Raw genomic sequence first — 21,533 nt, 5'->3', positions numbered from 1 at the left:
AACCATGAAATAACTAAGAGTAAAACCAACATTCCCAAAAGTCAAGCAAAAACTGCATGACTTCTTTGAGAGAGGCCATCTCCAAGTAAAGATCTGAAACAAAAAATTCGACCTCAAAATATCTACCTGTCATGCACAGCAGGCATGCTTTAATCTAAGTTGGCTAATTTGTTTTTTTCTTCTAGTAAGGTGGAAGAGAGTTCAGGCACTGCTGCGAAGCCTTTCATGCCTGAGTGCTTAAATTAGAAGAGACCTATTTTATTTATAGAGACCCGTTTAGTGTAAATGTTAGATGTGCTCGGTTTGATTGGGTTTAATTAGTATGCAGACTAGAATGCAGTTCTAGAGGAGGTGTTTGTGGGGTTGTAGGGATGGAAGCTGCCTCCTCAGGTTGTATAGTGAAGTGTAATGTGGGATGGCAGGTTTGAGGTATTTCTGCCACTGCAGAGGCATATTCAGGTTTAGTTACAAGAAGGGTGTCTTTTATTTGTCTGTTTGTTTTTTGAGGTGTGGTTGAAAATTAATTTTCAGATTATATGAAGAATCTCTGACTCTGACAGCAGATATTACTCTCAGCTAAACATTCCTCATTAAAGAAGACCGAGCAAACCAGGTGAATTTATCCAAATCAATTCAGTGTTCTTTTAAGCAGTAGGTCGCTGACAACAGAGAGCGATTTGTTTTAAAAAATCATACCTGATTAGGTAGCTGATTTAGGTAGCAATTTTACATGTTTTTCATGTATTATTTTTTCCAGTTTGTCTTGATTGACAGATTAATCATTATCATATATGATCCATTTAATTGCTAAGTTACTTGCTAAACCGAAAATACCTGTAACACCCAGTAAGTAGAATCTGATTTGGAGGTCAGTGAGTTGCCTACCTACTCCTGGGTTGGCAGTTTGATTCCTGTTAAATTGGTGGTCCAGTTTATTGCTTTGTATTGCAAGGCAAACAGTCACTTAATAACTTGCACTATTGAGATAGTATTATCTCAATAGTGCAAGATATGATGTGGCCTGATTATTCAAGACCTTATAAGGATTTTAATAGTAAAGCTGATCTGTGAGAAATATGACCTCTCTTGCTGTAGTGTTTTGGATCATCTGACTTCTTTTCAGGCAATTTTTAATTACAATAGTCCAGTCTAGAAGGAATGAATGAACTCTTATTTTTTTAGCATCAAAACAGGATTTTCCTAATGTTAGCAATATTACATAGTTATTGTAATGCCTATGTATAATATCACTGCGTGTTGCAACAGACAGAAGGGGAAGTGATACAATACCAATGCAGAGAACTTCACATGAGCCACTAAGAAATCATATATTGTGATTTACTTTTTGGCATGGTCTCTCAGGTTTAAATCCATTGAGCAGCCATTCCCAAAGTCAAGAGTGCTGCGGCCTCCTTCAAAAAGAAAATCCCCTGAAACTGAATGTCTGTTATTACTGTGGTCCACTGGCCCAAATTTTGGGAATCACTTCCATAGAGGCTAAAAAATCTTGAAAAGATCATCACATTTATAATTCACATTTCCAGTAACATCCTGCATCCCTGAAGTGTGTTGGGCAGCAGTTCAGTTGTTAACAATTGAGCAAGTTAAGTATTCTGACACTTCTATCCTCCATAGATGTGATCAACTATTTAGTTATTTAGATCACAAAAAAGTGCTAATATGGCGTGTCATCACTCTTAATTTGCCATGGGACTGTACAAAATATCTACATGGTATCCATCTTTTTCCACCATGCTCTTTATCTTTGCTGCCGTCATTGGTCACCCTCCATCTCTCTCTCTCTCTCTCTTTATCTCTCATTTCTCTTTCTCTTTGTACAGCAATGGAAAAAGTGATTAGCACACTTAAACGGCATGAGAGACACCCAGAGCCTCTGGGTGAATTGTTCCGCCATAATTTCTTTGTTAATTACTTCCCTGGGGAGGCATGTGAGTAAAGGAAGCCCAGGGGTAACTAAGTCTGCCACACTTACACACTGGCCTGCTTTTGGGAGGCACTCACTTCCCCTCCCTGTTTTTCCCCATAGTGCTCCTCCCTCTGCCTATTAACTTGTTCTGTTCTGTTTGGGAGACCTGCCTGGCATTCCCGTGTTACTCTTCCCACCACTTTTCCATTTTGATCTTTCTTCTCATGCAGGTCGTACGTCTGTTTCAAAATTTTCTTGTTAACTTTCCTTGCTTCAGAAAACTCCCTTTTCTCATTTCTACACTACAGTGATTTTTTTTTCCTCCTGCCTCATCCCACTGACTCTCTTTATGCTGTCTTCCACCTTCCTTCCTACTTTGTTATTCCCATCGTCTTTCCCATCACAGCTCTCATCCCACCTTGACAGCAAAATGTACATTAAAGCCCGACCGCATCTCCTCATCTCTGATTTATAGTACTTGATAGATAAAGTATCTTTAGGCACGCAAGACAGCCATCAGGAAGGAAATGAAATGCCATGAGGTGGCAGGCATCATTTCTGTTTCTGGCCTGTGGTGAATGATGTACCTTGTTGCCCAGACTGAGGGCAAATGGAAGTTTAAAAAATGAGGAGCGCTTGCTTTATCTGATCTTACTTTGATGTGTGTACTAGAATGCTTCCAGCTCTGTTTAAAGTGAAGCGCTCTGGTGTGTAAGTCACTGGCGCTAAGCTCGAAAATGTATAATAATAATTTATCTATCATGAGTTATAGATGTGTAGATCATGTTCGCTCTTTATGCACTTCAGAAGGCATGTGTGGGATTTTGTGAATTGCGTGGTTAGATTTCAGCAGAGGCTGAGGTTAGATTGTCTTATTCTTCAGCTTTTATTCCATTTCTCCATTTTTGCTAATTTTATAATCGTCTGTGACCCCCAACTGTTACACAAGTACTGCAGTCAAGCTTTTTTCCTTCACATTGCACTTGATAACTTTGGTTGCAGATATTCAGCTGAATCCAAATTGGAATCCTGCTGAGCATCATTACAGGTCATTCCTGTTGCAATTATCTGAAAAAAGAATGAAAAACGCAGTCACCCACACAATTATTATAATCCAGAGTTGGAAATAACTTTTGGCTAGAATGTGTCTCAAACCTCATACACAAGAAGCTTTTAACATTTCACAGATCTGTTTATATTTGGCATTTTGATGTCATATATATATATATATATATATATATATATATATATATATATATATATATATATATATATATATATATATATATATATATATATATATATATATATATATGTATAGCTAAGGTCTGTGTAGATACTGTAGATGGGTCAGCAGGGAAGATCACTTTTTATAATGTTTCATGGAAAACCATATGCATTTCAAATCACTTTTTATTTCTGTTGAGAGGACCTGTTTCGTTTCAGGTATGTGCACTATAGACAGGTGTTCAGGGAGTAAAATGAGTATATGCAGAAAGTGAGCCCACTCTTGGAAGATGCGCAGGTGTCTGTGGGCATTTTCCAAGTCTTGTTTGGATCAATAGGTGAGAATGAGTCTAAAAACCGTCTAGGACCTTGGTTCAGTTTAATGGAAGGCTTCCCGGTCCTTGTAGTATCAATTTTGACGTGGACTAAACTGAGCTGGATTTTTTTCTTTTAGAACAGCCTTTAAATGCAAATGGGGTGAATGGTGAATTTTTACATCTGAGACTGACCATGCAGTTATCAGAGATACTTTTCACCAAGCCATCCCAGGACAGAGTAATGGATTGCATTCCATTCTTATTCTAAAGCTGTGAAATGACTAAAACCCCAAAGTTCCATAATTCACTTAATGTGCAGGTACAAAATGGACTGGATGTCATTTCAAGGGCCAGTATGGCCAGACGTTGAGGAAAAATGGTATCCTTGAGGTCCTGAGAACTAAGCTTTAAATCCAATCATTATTACAGAGGTTAGAGAACGGGTATGCCAAAATGACCTTCCCTTTAGAAACACAGCTTGTGCACCTTTGAGCAAGGCAATTACTCTCCAAGAGCTCTGACCAATGGAAGGAGATGGGAGGCGGTTATTGTGGGCTCCCACATGTGAATAAGTGTGAATAGAAGGGCAGCTGAAAAACAGCAAGAGTGCTCAGTCAAACTTCCACATGCAGATGAAAGGTTAAATCAGAAGCGTTTGCCAGAGTGCCCTGTTCTCCAAAAATCTCTTCAGCATTTAGCAAGTGTGGGTGGCGTGGGGATTCTTTTTGACACCGTTAGGCATTAGTCAATTTTCACACTTCAAAAGATCTGGAACAAAAAGGGTAACCCATGGGGTTAAAGGAGACCGGCTTGCTCCCGCTGATGCACATGCCCCAGAATAAGTTGTCAGAACTAGCTCTAGCATTTCTAAAAAGAATGCACGTAATCTGAATGACAGGGTCGCTGTGGTGATAACCTGCCCTGCTTTGCATTTTTACAAAGTAAATTCTAATATGTTCAAATCAGAGACCTTTTAATTATGCAGCTATGTACGCAGCAAATAGATGACCTTTAGTGAGTGTTACTGTTGTTTAGTTAGATGGCTGTGACCTTTACTGGCAGCAGAGGGAGAGGGACTCTGCCTGGATGCTGAGGGGAGAAAAAAATAAAAGAGCATTCACACGTTTAGTTTTTAGTATTGAGTTTCTGTTTAATAAACCTTTTCACAGAGAAGAACACTTTTATAACCCTACACTAGTTTACGCTCACATTTACACCAAAGCAAAAGCATTTGCATATATTAATTTCAGGTGACACGTGTGATTTCATGTATACGATGACAGCATTTGGTAAGAAACGATGTGAAAACCCAAAACTTTTCTCATAGAAGAATTCTCACCAAGCGTTCTTCCAAAAATAAGTGTAACTAAATGCAGATTGACTCCGAAGGTTTGCCAGTTCTTAGTTGGACCAAGCCCCATCTCTGATAGCAGACAAAAGCAACAAGACACACAAACAGAACCAGTTGGAGGTAATGAGACCGATCCTGGCACCGTAATTAAACGGTGCTCAACACATACACTACGACTGTCTCCCAAAAATTACAGTGGATTTGTAGGTTGACTGCTTCAGTTTATGTTCTGTGATCACTCTAAAAATAAGCAATGCTGACCCAGTTCACTTAAGCACAGCCTCGAAATTTACATCAGAACCTGTTGCTGCTCACTTGAGGTTTTTCTGATGGAAGATGAAAAAGCACCAAAGGTGAGATTAACAACCAAGCCCTGCTTTTGGTAAATATACACTATATGAGCAAAAATACTGGGCCACCTCAGCCTGACATCCCATTGTAAATCCATAGGCATTAATATGGGGTCGATCCCTCCTTTGCAGCTACAACAACTTCCACTCTTCTGGGAAGGCTTTGTACAAGACTTTGGAGTGTGTCTGTGGGAATTTCTGCCCGTTCAACTAGAAAAGCATTTGTGAGGTCAGACACTGATGGGCCTGGCTCGCAGTCTCCCTTCTAGTTCATCCCAAAGGTGTTCGATGGGGTTGAGGTCAGAGCTCTGACAGTCAAGTTCTTTCACACCCGACTCATGTAGCCATGTCTTCATGCACCTCGCTCTGTGCACTGGGGCACAGTCGTGCTGGAGCAGAAAGGGCCTTCCCCAAACTGTACCGACAAAGTTGGAAGCATAGAATTGTCTGAATTGTTTGGGCATGAGCTAAAGTTTTAAGAGTTCCCTTCATTAGAGCTAATATAGGGAACCAAACCCAACCCCACAGCATTTTCCCTCCCCCACCAAACTTTACAGTTGGGTCAGTGCAGTCAGGCAGGTACTGTTCTCCTGGCAGATAGAGAAACGTTACTTTTGTCCATATACTGTACAACACACCGAACCACCCATACTGCATTTGATGGAATAATGATAGAACACTAATTGGAAAAATCTGCCAGAAATGATAAAAACGTTATTCTCTCTGAAGGATCCATGGAAACCGCTGCACAAGCTTGTGCTATTCCTGAACCTGCTGCAACTCTTTGTCTGGCTTCACATTGCTGCCCTCCCTGAATGACCCAAATAACAAAGCTTTTATCACCCTGCTGGTTAACCTTTGAAGCTGATGATCTCTCATACACCCAGAAGCTTATCTCTGAACCCCAGAGGAGCAACCAGATCCACACATCCACTGAGAATTCATTACTGTGGGCGCAAACTACTACACATAAACATAGTCTAAGCACTCAGAAGCTAATGTTTGTTGGAGACTTGAAGTAAGAACACAACAGTGTTCTGCTTATAGTTCTGCTTGTTGTATTCTATATGAGCCTTAGAACAGAAAATTATCTTAGTAATCCTACAACTACACACGCATACATAATTTACCAGCTAATTTTTAGCTTATTTTTCAAAGTTATTATTTATTTGAGAGTACATTTATCCACAATCAGATCTTGTCTGGCAGTCAGATTTACTCTCAGCTTAACAGTTCAGGACTGATAATAGTTCTTCTGCTCTGGAGAGCCGCTGCGATCCACTCAAGACAGAACCTGCAGCAGATGGAGAACTGGTTCATGTGTCGCTACACCCAGCTACACCCAGCGTGCCAAGGCTGCAGAGAACACAAAGTACTGGGCCAATAAAATATTTGCATGTGCACATACAAGTTATCCATCTTTGGGAATCACTGATTCTACATTTAATGCTCAGGAATTGAAAATCTGTTAGCTACGAAACAAATTAAACATGCATCATCACTGAGTGACTTCTGTGAGATTTGTTAGTATTTTGGGAGCAGGAACAAAAAAAGCTGCATGTATGTTCGTGCCCCCAAAATTACACAATATGTTCCCAAGTTTGTCAAAAGTTTACTACATTTCTGCAACAGAAAACCAAGATAAACAGAATATAATAATTAAAAAAAGTGTTCATCCACTTCACATGTAGCTAACAGTTTTACATAATCAGCACATTTCTAACACGATACCTTATTTGAATGCATAATGAGAGTCAGTGTGCTTATTCTTCTGCAGATTAAACACTGAACAAACTCATTTATGACGCTTTTTTGGAATCATGCTTGGGTGTGTTTGTGTGTATGGGTGAACATTTGGCTGTATTCTTGATGCTCTGACTCCTGAGCCCCTGCCCCAATATAACATGTGAAATTAAGGAATGCAACCTTTAAACTGCCAACAGTTCATTTCATCACCGCACCCAGACTGTCAGACAGCAGCAGGAATGATGATGTGGCAGCACCTTGTCACCAATGGCCCTGCTTGCATGTGATGCTCACCTTTTAATCCAAAGTCCTTGAAAGTACACGCACTCTCAAACAAAGACATGTGATCAGTTTATATGCACATGAATGCAAAAGCATGTCTACACCACACAAACGTGTATTTGCATATGCAGTAATTTCTTTTCTTTCTCCCTCATATGCACTTCCTCAAACACGCACGTAGAAATCCATTCCTCATCTTCAAATGTACACATAGACATACACATATGCTCTATTCCTCTGGGAGAGTGGAGTAAATCAGTGAGTGGATTTTCTGTGAGTCATAGTGACAGGACAGACAGGACAGATAGATGATGGGAAGGAGAAGAAGATGAAAACTGAAAATGGATTTTAGAAGTCCAAGCATGTACACCACCTCCTGCTTTCTGCCTTGTGGATGCATGTAAGTGTGTGTGTGGTGTGTATAAGATCACTGTGTGTATGTACTCTGAGAATAGCAGGAGAAGGGCTGGCCTGATAAGAGGAGAGTGCAAGGAAGCATTGCATGTACAGTGTCAGTCAGCACACATATACATGTACTGTATGATGCACGTGTATACAGTGGGAGAAATAAATATGCAGAATTTGTAAGTTTGCTCACTTCCAAAGAAATAATTGTAATTAGTTAATCGTGCTTTCTTTTAAAGGAGAGAGACAGAATATCAACAAAAATCCAGAAAAAAAGCATAAAAGTTATGAATTGATTTGCATGTCATTGAGTGAAATAACTATTTGATCCCCTACAACCCAGCCAGAATTCTGGCTCCCACAGATTGGCTGTGTGTCCATGTGGCACACAGATTACAATCAATCAGTTACAGATACTCCTGATCTCAACTTGTTATGTGTATATAGCACACCTGTCCACAGAATCAATTTCTTCCATTCCACCCTCTCCACCACCAGGGGTGAGACCAAAGAGCTGTCAAAGGACATCAGGGACAAGACTGTAGACCTCCACACGGCTGGAATGGGCTACAAGAACATCAGCAAGAAACTTGATGAGAATTTAACTACTACTGGTGCAATTATTCAGTAATGGAAGAAATATAAAATAATCATCAGTTGCCTTTGGTCTGGAGCTCCATGCAGGGTTCATGGGGTCAGGATGATCATGAGAAAGGTGGTGGATGAGCCCACAGCTACATGGGAGGAGCTTGTTAATGATCTGAATGCAGTTGAGACTACAGTCACCAAGAACACCATTGATAACACACTACGCCGTAATGGACTGAAATCTTGCAGTTCCCACAAAGTCCACCTGTCCGAGAAGATGCATATACAGGCCCGTCTTAAGTTTGCCAGAACATCTAAATTCAGAGAAGGCTTGGGAGAAAGTGCTGTGGTCAGAAGGAACCATCTTCAGCCAGAACACTGAGAATTGGTCGTGGATGGGTTTTCCAGCATGACAGTGACCAAAAACATACTGCCACGGTAACAAAGCAGTGGCTAAAGAAGAAGCACCATCAGGTCATGGAGTGGCCTCGCCTGTCTCCAGACTTCAGTCCTATAGAAAATCCATGGAGGGACCTGAAGCTTCGAGTTTCCAAGTGGCAGCAAAGAAGCCTAAAGGAGTTAGAGAGCTTCTGTAAAGAGATGTGTGCAAACCTGGTGACCAACAACAAGAAACATCTTACTGCTGTGCTTGCCAACAAGGGATTCTCCACCAAGCACTAAGCAATGTAGATCAATCTATAACTTTTATGTGTTTGACTCAGTGTGATTTTTGGTTGATTTTCTGTCTCTCTCCATTAAAATGAAACTACCATAAAAATTAGAGACTGTTCATTTCTTTGGAACTGAGCAAACTTACAAATTCAGCAGAGGATCAAATAATTATTTCCCCCACTGTAAGGATATACTGAATTCAAAGTTGAGTACGCACAGTAACACGTATGTCACCCGTACTCTTTTTCCTTCTTTTTGTCTCTCATATTTTGTCTTTCTTAGCGGAAAGCTAATGCGTCCACTTTATTTAATAGTGCAGGAAAAGGCGGGAGATTTTGTCTTTTGTTTTGTGGAAACAGGAAACTATTGATTCGCCACAGTGGCAAAAAGGAACAAAGCAATTAGACTCAGTGGGGTGAGTTTAAATGAAGTCTTTTAAATGCAGGCCTGCAACATCTCTCCTCAAGTTTGAATAAAGGAAGAAGAGAGACCTGTGGGTGAAGTGCAACACTCATGGATGATGAAGTGTGATGAAGTGTCTAAAGCAGCCACACACACACACACACACACACACACACACACACACACACACACACACACACACACACACACACACACACACACACACACACAGCTACAGGTGTCACAGAGCCCTGTCAACTCCAACAGGGCTCTGAAAACTGTCTGTCAACCAGCTCCTCTCCTCCTGTACTGAACCACAATGACAGCTGCATCATTACTACTATAGGGGACTGTGTGTGCCTAGGCTTGACGATGTCCTCACGTGTGTGCTAGTGTGCCTAGTTGTCAGTGTGTGTAGTCATTACCATTCTGATGTCCATCTGCTTCACCCTACAAAGTGGAAAGTTTCTGACCAACTTCCCCAGATTTATAATAGATCTCTTCCTGCAAGGCTTTCATCTCTGCACAGACTTGAGTGTGTGAGAGAGAGAGACTGTGAGACAATTGATTGGTGACTGAAGGAAAAGGAGTGCAAGAGAAAGAGGACGGGCCCTGCAATGGTGACGAACTGGAAAAGATTATAAAAAGAAGCAAGGAAAGGGAAGGCAAAGAAGCAAAGTGCAGCAGATAATAGGGATGAAAATGAGTCAACATAATGATAGAGAGACAGCAATGACTGGTTTGACAAAAATGTTAGAAAAGAAAGATCATGGCTGAAGTTCTGAGCTTGAGACTGGTTCAAAATGATTCAGACAAAAAGAATTGTATTGCTTTGAGGGCAGACAGATGGACCACTTGATAGACTTTTAAGGAACAGGTAGGGTTTTCAGTTCTCTTGACAATGGCAGAAATGGACAGACAATTCCAGCATTATAGAGCTCTCACCAGTCTGTGCAGAGATACTTGGATGCAGAGACTGCCCTCCCCAAGATAAAAGCTCCATAGGTCGTATGTACCTATTATTCTGACCTAGAGTTAAACTTTAAAGTTTAGCAATTTCTAGGAGCTGTAAGAATAAGTGCATGTAAAATGTGAGCTGATGTCGTCACCTCTGGGCTGCGCTGGGCAGAATGGTAATCAAAGAAACCTCAGCCAACACATTCAAAGATTTGAAAGGTCTATTTTTACCAGACCTACCAAACTCATAAAAGTTTGGTAGCTGCTGGCTCAAACTTTAAGCTGTAAAACTGATGCGTGAAATCATCAGCACTCACAATTAAGAATATAATTGATTGCTTCATAGCAGGAGAAAGAAACTGTGGATTTCCTCAACCCACGATTATTTTCTTTGCAGCTTGCCGAACCTCTCCCTATGTTTGCTTCTGAGAATCTCTCTAGGATACTCATGTTATATGCAGTCACGTTACTGGGCTGCAGCCAGTTAACCTAATTAGTTGCAAAATTTTCCCCAGCAGTTACCTGTCAGTACTTTTCCAACCTTTTGTTGCCATGTCTCAACTTTTTGATACATGTTGCTGCCCTCAATTTCAAAGTGAGCCAATATGTTTTCCGTTTTCTCAGTTTAAACACTTGATATGTTTACGATGTACTGTTGTGAGTAAATTATAGGTTTATTCGATTTGCAAATGACTGCATTCTGGGTTGTGGAGTTATTGGTTTAAATGCATGTGTGTGTGTTTGGTTGTGTGAAGCATTACGCTTGATCTTTGTTACTCTCAACACTTCAGCTTACTTGATCGTTTACTTGGTAGTTTTGAGACAAATGACTGGCATGTTGTGACAGCTGTTTACAGTAGTGAGCAGGCTTAATGCAGTGATATTTCACAGCTGCAGAACGTAGCGCATACATCAGCCACGCTGTCACGCTGCCTCTGAGTTGCGGTTTCTTTTTCTCAGTGACCTTATCACAACACTGGTATTTGAGGCAGAAGTTAGATTTGTGTAGAAAATCTTAAGGAATCACAGGGCCTATAGGCTATGAAGCCTGTTATTGTACTACTGTTTTTTTTTTTTTTTTACTGTCAATGTATTTTTATTTCTTTTTTAATTTGCAGTATTCTCAGGTGATTCATGTTTTGGCCTTTCCTCCTGTGGACACAGGGGGAGTAAACACAACGCGAAAGGTTAAATGGGATTTTAACGTGCCAGAATTAAATCCTCCTTTCACGTAGTGTCTCTGAGCCCAGGTCTGTCACTTATCTTTAATATTGAGGATAAATTAATCAAAAAAATACAACAGCAGACAGTATTGTCAGTCAAGTAAAATAGCAAATAAAATATTGCTCATCATACTTTTCAGACTAATAAAACAGTCTGCTTTTATTTTTTTTTTCCTCTATTATTTATTTATTTGGGAAAAATGGAAACAAACAGTGTCAGTTCATTGAGCAGCATCTGCTGCATCTTTTGCATTTATTACATAAATCTGTATTTTGAGACTCGGCAGTACGCTAAATGACTTGTTAAGGGCGGCTGTTGTGACAGACAGTTTCATGGCTTGTCAGCGCACATTGGGTCAGTCGGCCAATTTCCTGACATAGAGCAGCTTAATACAGACAGGTCATCATCTCTCTGGCCCTCTCTGCTTGTTCTCTATCTGCTCCTCCATCACCCACATCAGTCTATTTCCTTTCATTTGTCCCGGCTCTCTTTCTCTCCATCATGGCACATCTAAATCGTCTCCCTCTCCCGCTTGCAATTTCTCGCCCTAAGCCTTCATTCCATCCATCTCTTTTCGGTAATGCATCGAAAGTGACTCTCCCCCTCTCTCTTGCTCTCTCCCTGCCTCCCTCTCTCTCATGCATCTGTCCAGGCTAGTGTGTCTAAAAGGCTTGCGGTGGTGTGCTGTGCCAAGGCGAGTGCACAGATTTGGATAAGCGCTGTCTGGAGATATGTCTGAGATAACAGCTATAGTCACTCACTCCTGGTTTGCCTGCCAACCATGTGTGTGTAAATGTGCATGTGCGTGCTCGAGATAACCCCAGAGGCTCTTGCTCCTGTTCCAGCCAACGGTAGTTTACAGCTGATAGTGACAGCTAGGAAATTTAACGCATCACAAAAGTGGACACCTTGAAAAGTCGATATACTGCACAGGGGGAAATATATAGAATTTGATAAAAGTTTGACAGCTAGTCAGGGGAAATACAGAAAATGAAAATAGATTACAGTATGTGATGAAATACGAAGGTACGTAGACACAAACTGCCCAGGACTGAGTTTCATCCTGTTTTGCAAGCAGGGCCGCTCTTGTTGTTTGGCTGTTTTGATTCCCTCGCAGGGATGCAACAGCCTCTCATTGAATTGTAGCCTGTGTTTATTCAGATGCATTCACTCTCCCAACCACCTTGGCTTTTAGTGGATCTGTACTTGGAGTACTGTACTGTATCTGTACTTGGAGCACCTCTTTTCTCATCTCACACATGCTCAGTTGGATTTCTGCCATGTGACTGGTGATACCACGGATACGAGCTGATTGGACTGCCATGGATATCACCGGTCTTGTGGAATCAGGTACCAAAAACTTTCAAGGAGCAGCTGAACTGAGTCAGCAGGATTTTTTTTTCCCTCCAGTTTTCTCAAGAGGCAATGATTTGTGCCACTGAAACTCAGCGTGGACTTCCACCATCCAGCTGTGTCTACAAGTGGCATGATGGATGCAGCTACTCAAGTACAAATTAGGTGTACGCTTAGTAAACCACTGCCAGATCCCAGCGTTCTCATCAAATTCACGCTCGGCATCCTGTCCTTTACAACCCCAGCTGATGGCTTTTGAGCTCCACTAGTTGATAATTGAGGCTAAAGACCATGGCAATGGGCATCAATTAGTTGTGTTCTTTTATAGTTGTTCCACACAAATATGTTGCAAAGACAAACAGGAGGCATACCTTGTTGCTACGAGTGGCTGTGCCATCAATTCCAGTGGATTTCTCTGGGAGAAATTTAAGAATTTTAAATGATATAGTATGCCAAAAATGTAATCTCAATGATAAAGCTTAAAACTTGCACATATTTTTATGGAACTGTGTAAACTGTGTATCTTTAGCTTGATTATATGTCCCAAGTCTTTGTCTTTAAAAAGGTTTCCCATTTCCAGCTAACATTGTAGAGTGGAAATGCTGTGCCCACTGCAACAATCTGAGTGGGCCTCCAGCATATTAATCTTGTGTTGGCTTTGTCCTCAGATTTGTTTGCTCACATTAATTATTGTGAGTGTTTAGCATTAGTTTTTGAAACATGATGACAGTGCACCGACTGACTTGTGCCGGGATTACTGTATCAGGTCAAAACTTTGCAAATAGAAACGTGCCAGAAGCTGCATTTGTTTTACTTTCAGATAAGCCATTGAGCGGCATGAAAGCCACAACTAGTAGTTTAGTCTGTGTAACACTCTTTAGCAGTTCTCCAAAAACTCATTCACCCATCGGCTTACACACGGATGGTGGCAGCACTGCTTTGCATGGTGCTCGCCTGCCATCAAGACACCAACCCTGGGATTTATGAACAAGCTGTTGACTCCCCACTGCCCCTCGCCACTATTTAACATTTTCTTGTCATGCAATAATAGAGTTTTTATTTGAATCAATGACAGTTTAAATCTCTAACTTTTGAATAAGCCTGGACGAGCAGAGCCATCACTGCTGTCCATAGGTGGCAGGTAAAGAAGCTTGTTGTATGCTTTACCTTCTAAAAAATGTCTGCAAGTGATCATATTATCTGGGTCAGATATCTGTTCTCTGAAGCATATGGGCTGATTTGGATTTACGCTAATTAACAGTCTTAATTACCATCAATTTCCCTTTATGAGCCTGACCAGTTGTTGCCTCCTGGCTCTGTGTGTCCTCTGCAGGGCATTTTAGTCATATATTTCATTAATAGGCCCGTCTTTAGGATTTAGTGACATTTAGTAGTGAGGTTACAGATTGATTCATAGTTACAGGTGATTATAGTAATGATGAGTTAATCATGAATGCTATGTTCCCATTCTGCTAATAGATCTCACTGAATAAAAGGCCACTTCACTTCCAGTGGACAGGCCCAACCGTGTCAGCTCAGACATGAGTTTTGTGGAACATTAAACACCAGGTTGGATATTTAGAAGGTGCAAATACCGCACTTTAGTATTTTTCTTATACAGTTCATTGTCACTTAGCTAATTACTACATGTGTACATTGCAGTCAGCATTTTTGGCTACAGTTAGAAATATCTTCACGTACAGTTAATGAGAACAACAATGTCATAAAAACAAGAATATTTTAGCTTTAAACACAATATAATTTGTAAAATGAATTATTATGTATTAGCCAAATATGAAACTGAATTCGTGTTTTTAATGCCCAAATTTCAGCCGGCACACTGGAGTCCTCCGAGAAGTCAGAAATGAATCAAGTATAACATTCAAAAACTAAAACTTATTTTTCTGTTCAAGTAAATCACTGTAATTTGTCATCTTAATTAAAAAATTATAATTAAAAAAAAATTTAATAAAAAATAATAAATTTGAAAATTGATGAATAACAACAACAATTATATTTTAGCAGTAAAAATATCATTTTGATTGAAGCGTTTACACATGCTGGTGGATTAACCATCGCAGGAACATACAAATGATTTTGGTAATTAACAGCGCTGATGATTTTACCCACATGTGGCATAAACCTGTTGGTCTAATAAGTTTGTTTATCATTTAAAAACATGTTCAGCAGATTGTGTGTATTTTCCTTCGTGATCATTACTCCCCTGCTTCTGCTGTTGTTGTTGTCACCTGTGTGGAAGTACTTCTAAAACTGAGACTGCTCTTTTTTATGTGCCTCTTGCAGCTGAAGAAGGTTTTAAGGCTCATCAGGCTCACGGGGCTGTTTTAAGACATTAATCTACAAGCTACGAGTTAAAGTAAAGAGCTGAAAACTGAGTTTTGCATAATTCAAATTATCTGACGGTGGTAAATCAGTTGTGTCGTTTAAATGGAGTAGTAACAGCAACTGAGTCACTGAACTCAGTTAATCACTTGGCATTGCACACACTAAAGTACTGCACTGGTAATTTGAGAGAACAGCGGAATAGAGCTGTTGACCAAATGACCATTTAGACTGATTATTGTCCTGTCTCTACACCACTGTAATATCATCATTAAGCAGGCCAAATAGACCATGTAATAGGATAGAAGTAGGAGCTGAATGTAAAATTTAAATATGAAATACTGTGGATATAATGGATCAGCAATGGTTCTTTACTTGAATGGGCTGTTGCACTGTGGTACAGTGTATCACAAAGGTGAGTACACCCCTCACATGTCTGCATATATTTAAGTATATCTTTTCATGGGACAACACTGACAAAATGACACTTTGACTCTGTGTGCAGCTTATATAACAGTCTTCATGTAGAGCAACAATTCATCTTTTCAGACCCTCAGAGAGTTCTTTGCCATGTTGGAACTTTCAGTGACCAGTATGAGAGAGTGTGAGAGCTGTACTACAAAACTGAACACACCTGCTCCCTATGCACACCTGAGACCTAGTAACACTAACGAGTCACATGACATTTTGGAGGGGAAATGACAAGCAGTGCTCAATTTGAACATTTATGGGTGTAGTCTCTTAGGGGTGTACTCACTTTTGTTGCCGCTGGTTTAGACATTAATGGCTGTATACTGAGTTATTTTGAGGGAAGAATAAATTTACACTGTTATATAAGCTGCACACAGACTACTTTTCATTGTGTCAGAGTGTCATTTTCTCAATGTTGCCCCATGAAAAGATACTTAAATATCTGCACTTTTGTGATACACTGTATATAACACTGCTAGGGTGATATTTCAGATGCTATTTTATTGTTGAAAACAGAGAAGAAAGATTTGCGTGATTCTTTTTGGTTTGTTTGTTTGTTTGGGGTTTTTTTGGCTGTCCATTTCTGTCTTCTTGTCCTTCTTGATTCCCTCACCAACTTGTATTGAAGTTGGTGAGGGAATCAAGCACACTGTTGTCACATCCACATCAGCTCATAGTTCACCTGATAAACTTCTAACCATCTAACTGGCAAATCTCATACTGGTGCACTATTTAAGCCATTTTAGCCTGCTGCACATCTGCAGGCCACTTTGCAACCCATCTCTACATGAGCTCTTCCTTCCGTGGTGCATCTATCTCACTAAGGCCTCAGTCACACCACTGTAGAGACTGATCAACTGGGTGACCCCCTGGCAACCTCCAGTCGCTAGGGAAAACTGTGTATTCCCCAAGTGGTTGCTAGAGGTTACCAGCTGCTAACCCTCCTTGTGACTGTTGTGTTCACCAGCAGATTGCTGCAGTCACGCATGGACTGCATGAAAGACATTTGTCTGCCAACGCTCACTATTTGTTTGCCAGTCTCAAAACTGGAACAGAGATCGTTTGCATTAACGTAAATGTTGTGTTTTACCGCTGCAACCAACACATTTCAAAAGGTACAACTTTTACTTTAAAGGTGAAAGGTCGGTCTCCATTTCCGGTTTCACTACTAGCCAGCATTTTCTGTGCAACCTGCAGGTGACGGTGGCAACCTGCTAGCAACTGAAGCATTCGCAAGGAGGTTGTTGGTGGTGCTTTGTATACCTCTTTGCAACCAATTTCAGCCAGCAACTGCCAGCAACCACTCACAAACCTGTCACAGAATGCAGATTTTCACTGCCTGGTCTCTAGGCGTGCATGACTGGGGCTTTGGCAGTCAGTTTTACATCATCTGACTGCAATGTCCAGCAACCACCTGCCAACTGGCACTGGTTGCCATATGGTTGCCAACCTGTCTCTAGGCCTGTGTCTCTAGGGCCTAATCAGTGTCATATCTGTTGTCACTTATGCCTGCTCTGATTTGTGCCGGGGTCCCAGAATAGAGTAATGCCAACAAATATCAATTACTGCAGCTCCTACTATAGTGGTCCTTCCTGAAATAGTAGTATCAGTTCCTGCTACTACCTCTGGCTTGGCAGTGGGACAACAACTTAGAGTGTCTGCGAGCGGAAAGCTGTTGAAGTATCACATCGTTAATTCTACACTAATGACTCCCTCTCCAAACACCTTGTTAGGGCACCTGCATGAAGAGGGGAGGAAACAAAGGGGGGAACATGAACCTCTTTGTAAATTACAACTTCCACACTAATAAAATGCCCATTCGTCAAGTCATTTTCTTTGGGACAGAACTCTAAATTTTGTTTTCTTCAAACAAATAAATCTGCCAATGTTTGGAAATTATTGCAAGATAGAAGGAAAGAAGTTACTGCGGTAAATAAAGAAAAAAACTAAACTATATGTAATCCTCTCGCAGTTTAGTAAATTAAATCATCAAATAACTGGTAATAAGCTCTCATTTTCTTGAGTAGAAATAGTTAAATGTAATCATTGCAGGGTAAATATTCTTGAATGACATTTACATTTTCTTATACAGAAAATGAGAGGTTTTCAGGGGAGTTTCACATCAAGCTATTTCCAGTTTAACTGGCAGCGTCGATGTGTGTGCATCTTGGTTGAAAAGATGTGATGAGGAAGCTTTTTATATATTAATTGAAAAGTGATGATTTGACACCCTAATGTTTAAAACGCTCTTTGTGCGATAGCTGCTAATGACATAGCTGCAAACACGGAGGCTGAATGTATTTACATGTGAGCTGGACAGGAGCTGCAAAATGATGAGTCCACAGTTGGACTGAAGTGTGACTTTTTGTGATATTTTGGTATTTTTAATTCCATCTTCTGTCTGATAAATATTAACATCCCACAGTTTTTCTCAAATTACTTTCTACCAAGGACGTACTTTAACTATGGCATCAGCAGCATCATTTTTCATCCATTCGCTCTATGGGAAAAATGTTTCTCACATGCTAAAAATATGTCTTTGACTATGCGAGGCAAAACTGGAAGTCATGTCATGTGTTAAAGCTCTGAAATTTAGTGGAAGGTGACAAAACAAGTGCTCATAATGTGGGCTGTTACTGTTCCTGATATAACTTAAAGAGGCATTGTGTGTTTTATACAGTGCAGTGAAAGCAGCTTTTAAACCATTCCAGTTCAATTTATGGAGGTGAAATAGCACTAGAAAGAAAAAAAAATATCTTTCATGGGAAAACAAACTGGAAGTCCATGAATTTAACAACCCGGAGTTCATTTTTCATAGCTGTCAGGTATGTTTAGACTTAGTATGTTTGATTTAAAGCACTTTAAGTCCAAATAAACAATGAACAAACACATTTGTATTCCTGGGAGTGGGAAGAGGGCTTTGAAATATCCATATTTGTAAGTACAGTATATTGAGGAAAAAAGACCATTTATTGAAAAGTTTCAAACATTTTGTGATGCTTTTGGGGGTGCTTGTTGTGGAAACTTAGGATCTCTGTATTTCTAAAAAAAAATAAAATCCTGGCTCCAGTTTTTGCATTGTGAATGAGCCAAATCAGATGGACATCTTCCAGGATCTTGTTTGTGATTCTTTCATCAGCGAAAGCGGGAGACATTGTGACGTTACAAGCTGAAATCTAAAGTTAACTTTGACTTAACTTCCAGTTTTTGGATTCTGTCAACAATCTCTTAAATTAAAACAGCCAAAATCTGTAATTGTATTAGAGATGTTTTCATGTTCACCATTTCTGTGTAGCCTTCAGGGAGAAAATATGCAACATTTTGAAATGAAATCTGACTGCGCAGGTGGGGTTTGACTGTTAGTAGCCTGGCGCCATAAACCATCAGATTTTGATTCAGATTCTGAGAGGTAAAGGGTATGACACCGCCCATCTCATGTGTATAAAAAGCACAGACAGAAACACAGTTATAGGCGCATGGCAGCTCAGTAGATTGTAGTGTTGCTTCACAGCAACAAGGTTCTGGATTCAGAAATATCTGCATGAATCTCCCCATCACACTGATGTCAGATTTTTTTGGCACATGCCCGCAAACACCTTTCTCACGTGTTGGTTGGAGAGGATGCTCAGTGATTTGCTGACATTGTTGTTGCTCAAACATGTGTGGATGTACTGCATAAGTTGAACAAAGAACTCAAAGCAGCATTTTTGCATCTAATAGACTGGGCAGATGGCCTCAAGGATTTCTCACTAGAAATCATGCAAACATAATCAGTAGAGTCGTTGAGTTAAAATTATGCTGTATGTCTGGAAACTGCCATAGTTCATCTCATTTGGAGGGCGCCTTTCTTCAACCAGGCTAAATCTTGCCCTGTACTTTCATTATTATCATTATTATTATTATTTCAGAAGATGTGGAACCTGAAGAAGAATCTATAACTGCTCTGCATTTTCTTACAGCAGGAAGAAACACACAGAGTCACCAAAATTTAGCAAATAACCCCCGAACGTTTTACAGGCGGGTGTGCCCGTGGTTATCAGTGTGCATCAATCTAACCTGGCAACAGGAAACCTGCAAAACTGCCAGAGACGAAAACCTCTGAATGTTATCGATCGATGCATAATCGCAGGCAAATGAGTTATATAAGGAAGGACGAGCAAAGAGACAGGCTCAGTGTCAGTGCTGTTCATTTATGTTGATTGTGCATTTGTATGTGGAGGACTGCTGCATTACTTCCATCTGTCCTTTTTCTTCCGCTTATCCAAGTCAGGACAGGTTGCCAGTCTGTTGCAGGGCTAACACAGAGAGGCAGACAACCATTTTCAGCTAATTCACCAATTAACCTAACCCTACTACATGCATGTCTTTGGACTGTGGGAGGAAGCTGGAGTATTCAGAGAGGACACACACAGACACAGATGGTGGATTCGAACCCAGGACCTTCTTGCTGTGAGGGGCCGCCGCGCTGCCTGCTGCAATACTTTCTTGCGAAATATTGAAGAGAGTCTTGGAAACACTCTTTCCTTCTTGTTGCAGTCACAGTACTGTTTGACAAAGTGCTGGAACACACGAATCGACAGGTGGTTCACAGTGAGAGTTTAAAAAAAGAATCTGCTCTCCTAAAAATACAGGGATGTGGTCCGGCTCCGGAGCCACATGCATGTTAAAAATCCCCCTCAGAGACTCGAAGAGAGCAACTGTGTAAGTTGTGTCTTTATCAGGCATTTATTGATTTATATAAATAGATCAAGAGCTCTACAAGAGAATTAGTGACAGTCATTCTGTAGCCCACACCGCAGACGCACATAAAGGAGTCTGCGTTTGTAGACATGTTAAATACATCTTCTGTTGCCTGTGCGGGCATTCATTGGAAGATTAAATATATTTCACTTTTACAAATTATTACCTTCCATATTATTTTGCTGAGTTTGTAAATAAGTAGATGTCTCAGTATCCTCCTGGCTGTGCAGCATCAGCTGGCAGTTTGCTTTCTTTCTTTTCCTTCATATTCCTGATAAAAGTTATTCCAAACGGATAACTGATGACTTTATTTTGAATATACAGTAATGGCCATACCTACACAGTCTTACAGTTCGAATTGCATTCTCACTGCAGTTGATTAGCACACTAGAAGAAAAATAAATGCAGTGTTCTTTTCTCTACATTGATTTCTGAGCCTTTTTTAAGCTTTGACTATTTTTAGAAGCAATAACACCTTAAAAAAATAAAAGAAGAAAAAAATCAAAGCTGGGCGTATATTGAATATTTGCCTGCTTCTTGAAAGAACACCAAACAAAACAAAAATGTCATCACCTCAATTTTTGCACAACTTTCATTTCAACAGCGGCTTATCTGTGCTCTCTGTATTTGCATTTGTATGGAGAACTTTCAAAGACTTAATCAGCGCTTGAAATTGTGGCTTCTGAAAAAAATCACGGTGTTTTCACCATTCACTGCTGGCTCTTTCAAAGTAAGTTTTCTTCCCTGAAATACTTTTTCTTTTTTCCCAGCTGCCTTTCCTCAGACCCTCGGCAGGACTGACAGTGACTGTCATTATGTGGCAGCTCCACTTAAGCTGTGCAGAGCTCCTCAGCCTATTAGAAAGCATTCATATGATTTGTCAACACGGGAGTAAAAATACATTCGAGTTTGATGGCTGAAGAAATTTCACAGCAAACTTTGACTCCGTGAAAACATTTGCGGACATTCGAATGCTGAGATTTCGATCGTTAAAGAGAATTTCTGCATATTCCACATGCAGCTCTCACAACAAAATAGCAATAGAGAACCACATGTTGCAGCTCAGACTGAAATAAACACACTCATCTGTTATGTGTACTCTACAGTGTGCATTTTGGATGGAAAATGATTGAACCTCTTTATGCTTAGCATTTTGAATACATTTTAGTTTGATTGAA

At 40.3% G+C, this 21,533-nt stretch overlaps 2 protein-coding genes across 2 annotated transcripts in view; one reads left to right on the top strand and one right to left on the bottom strand.

Moving 5' to 3' along the window:
- astn1 (astrotactin 1) overlaps nucleotides 1-21,533 on the top strand; it is a 449,367-nt gene that overhangs the window by 343,977 nt on the left and 83,857 nt on the right. The window lies entirely within an intron of this gene.
- LOC115795368 (uncharacterized) overlaps nucleotides 1-21,533 on the bottom strand; it is a 71,871-nt gene that overhangs the window by 513 nt on the left and 49,825 nt on the right. The gene's annotated exons all lie outside the window — the stretch shown is intronic.

Source organism: Archocentrus centrarchus, chromosome 17, assembly GCF_007364275.1.
Source record: "Archocentrus centrarchus isolate MPI-CPG fArcCen1 chromosome 17, fArcCen1, whole genome shotgun sequence".
Classification (NCBI taxonomy): domain Eukaryota; kingdom Metazoa; phylum Chordata; class Actinopteri; order Cichliformes; family Cichlidae; genus Archocentrus; species Archocentrus centrarchus.
The sequence above is the reverse complement of the archived record's forward strand: the minus strand, read 5'-3'. Positions and strand labels throughout refer to the sequence as shown.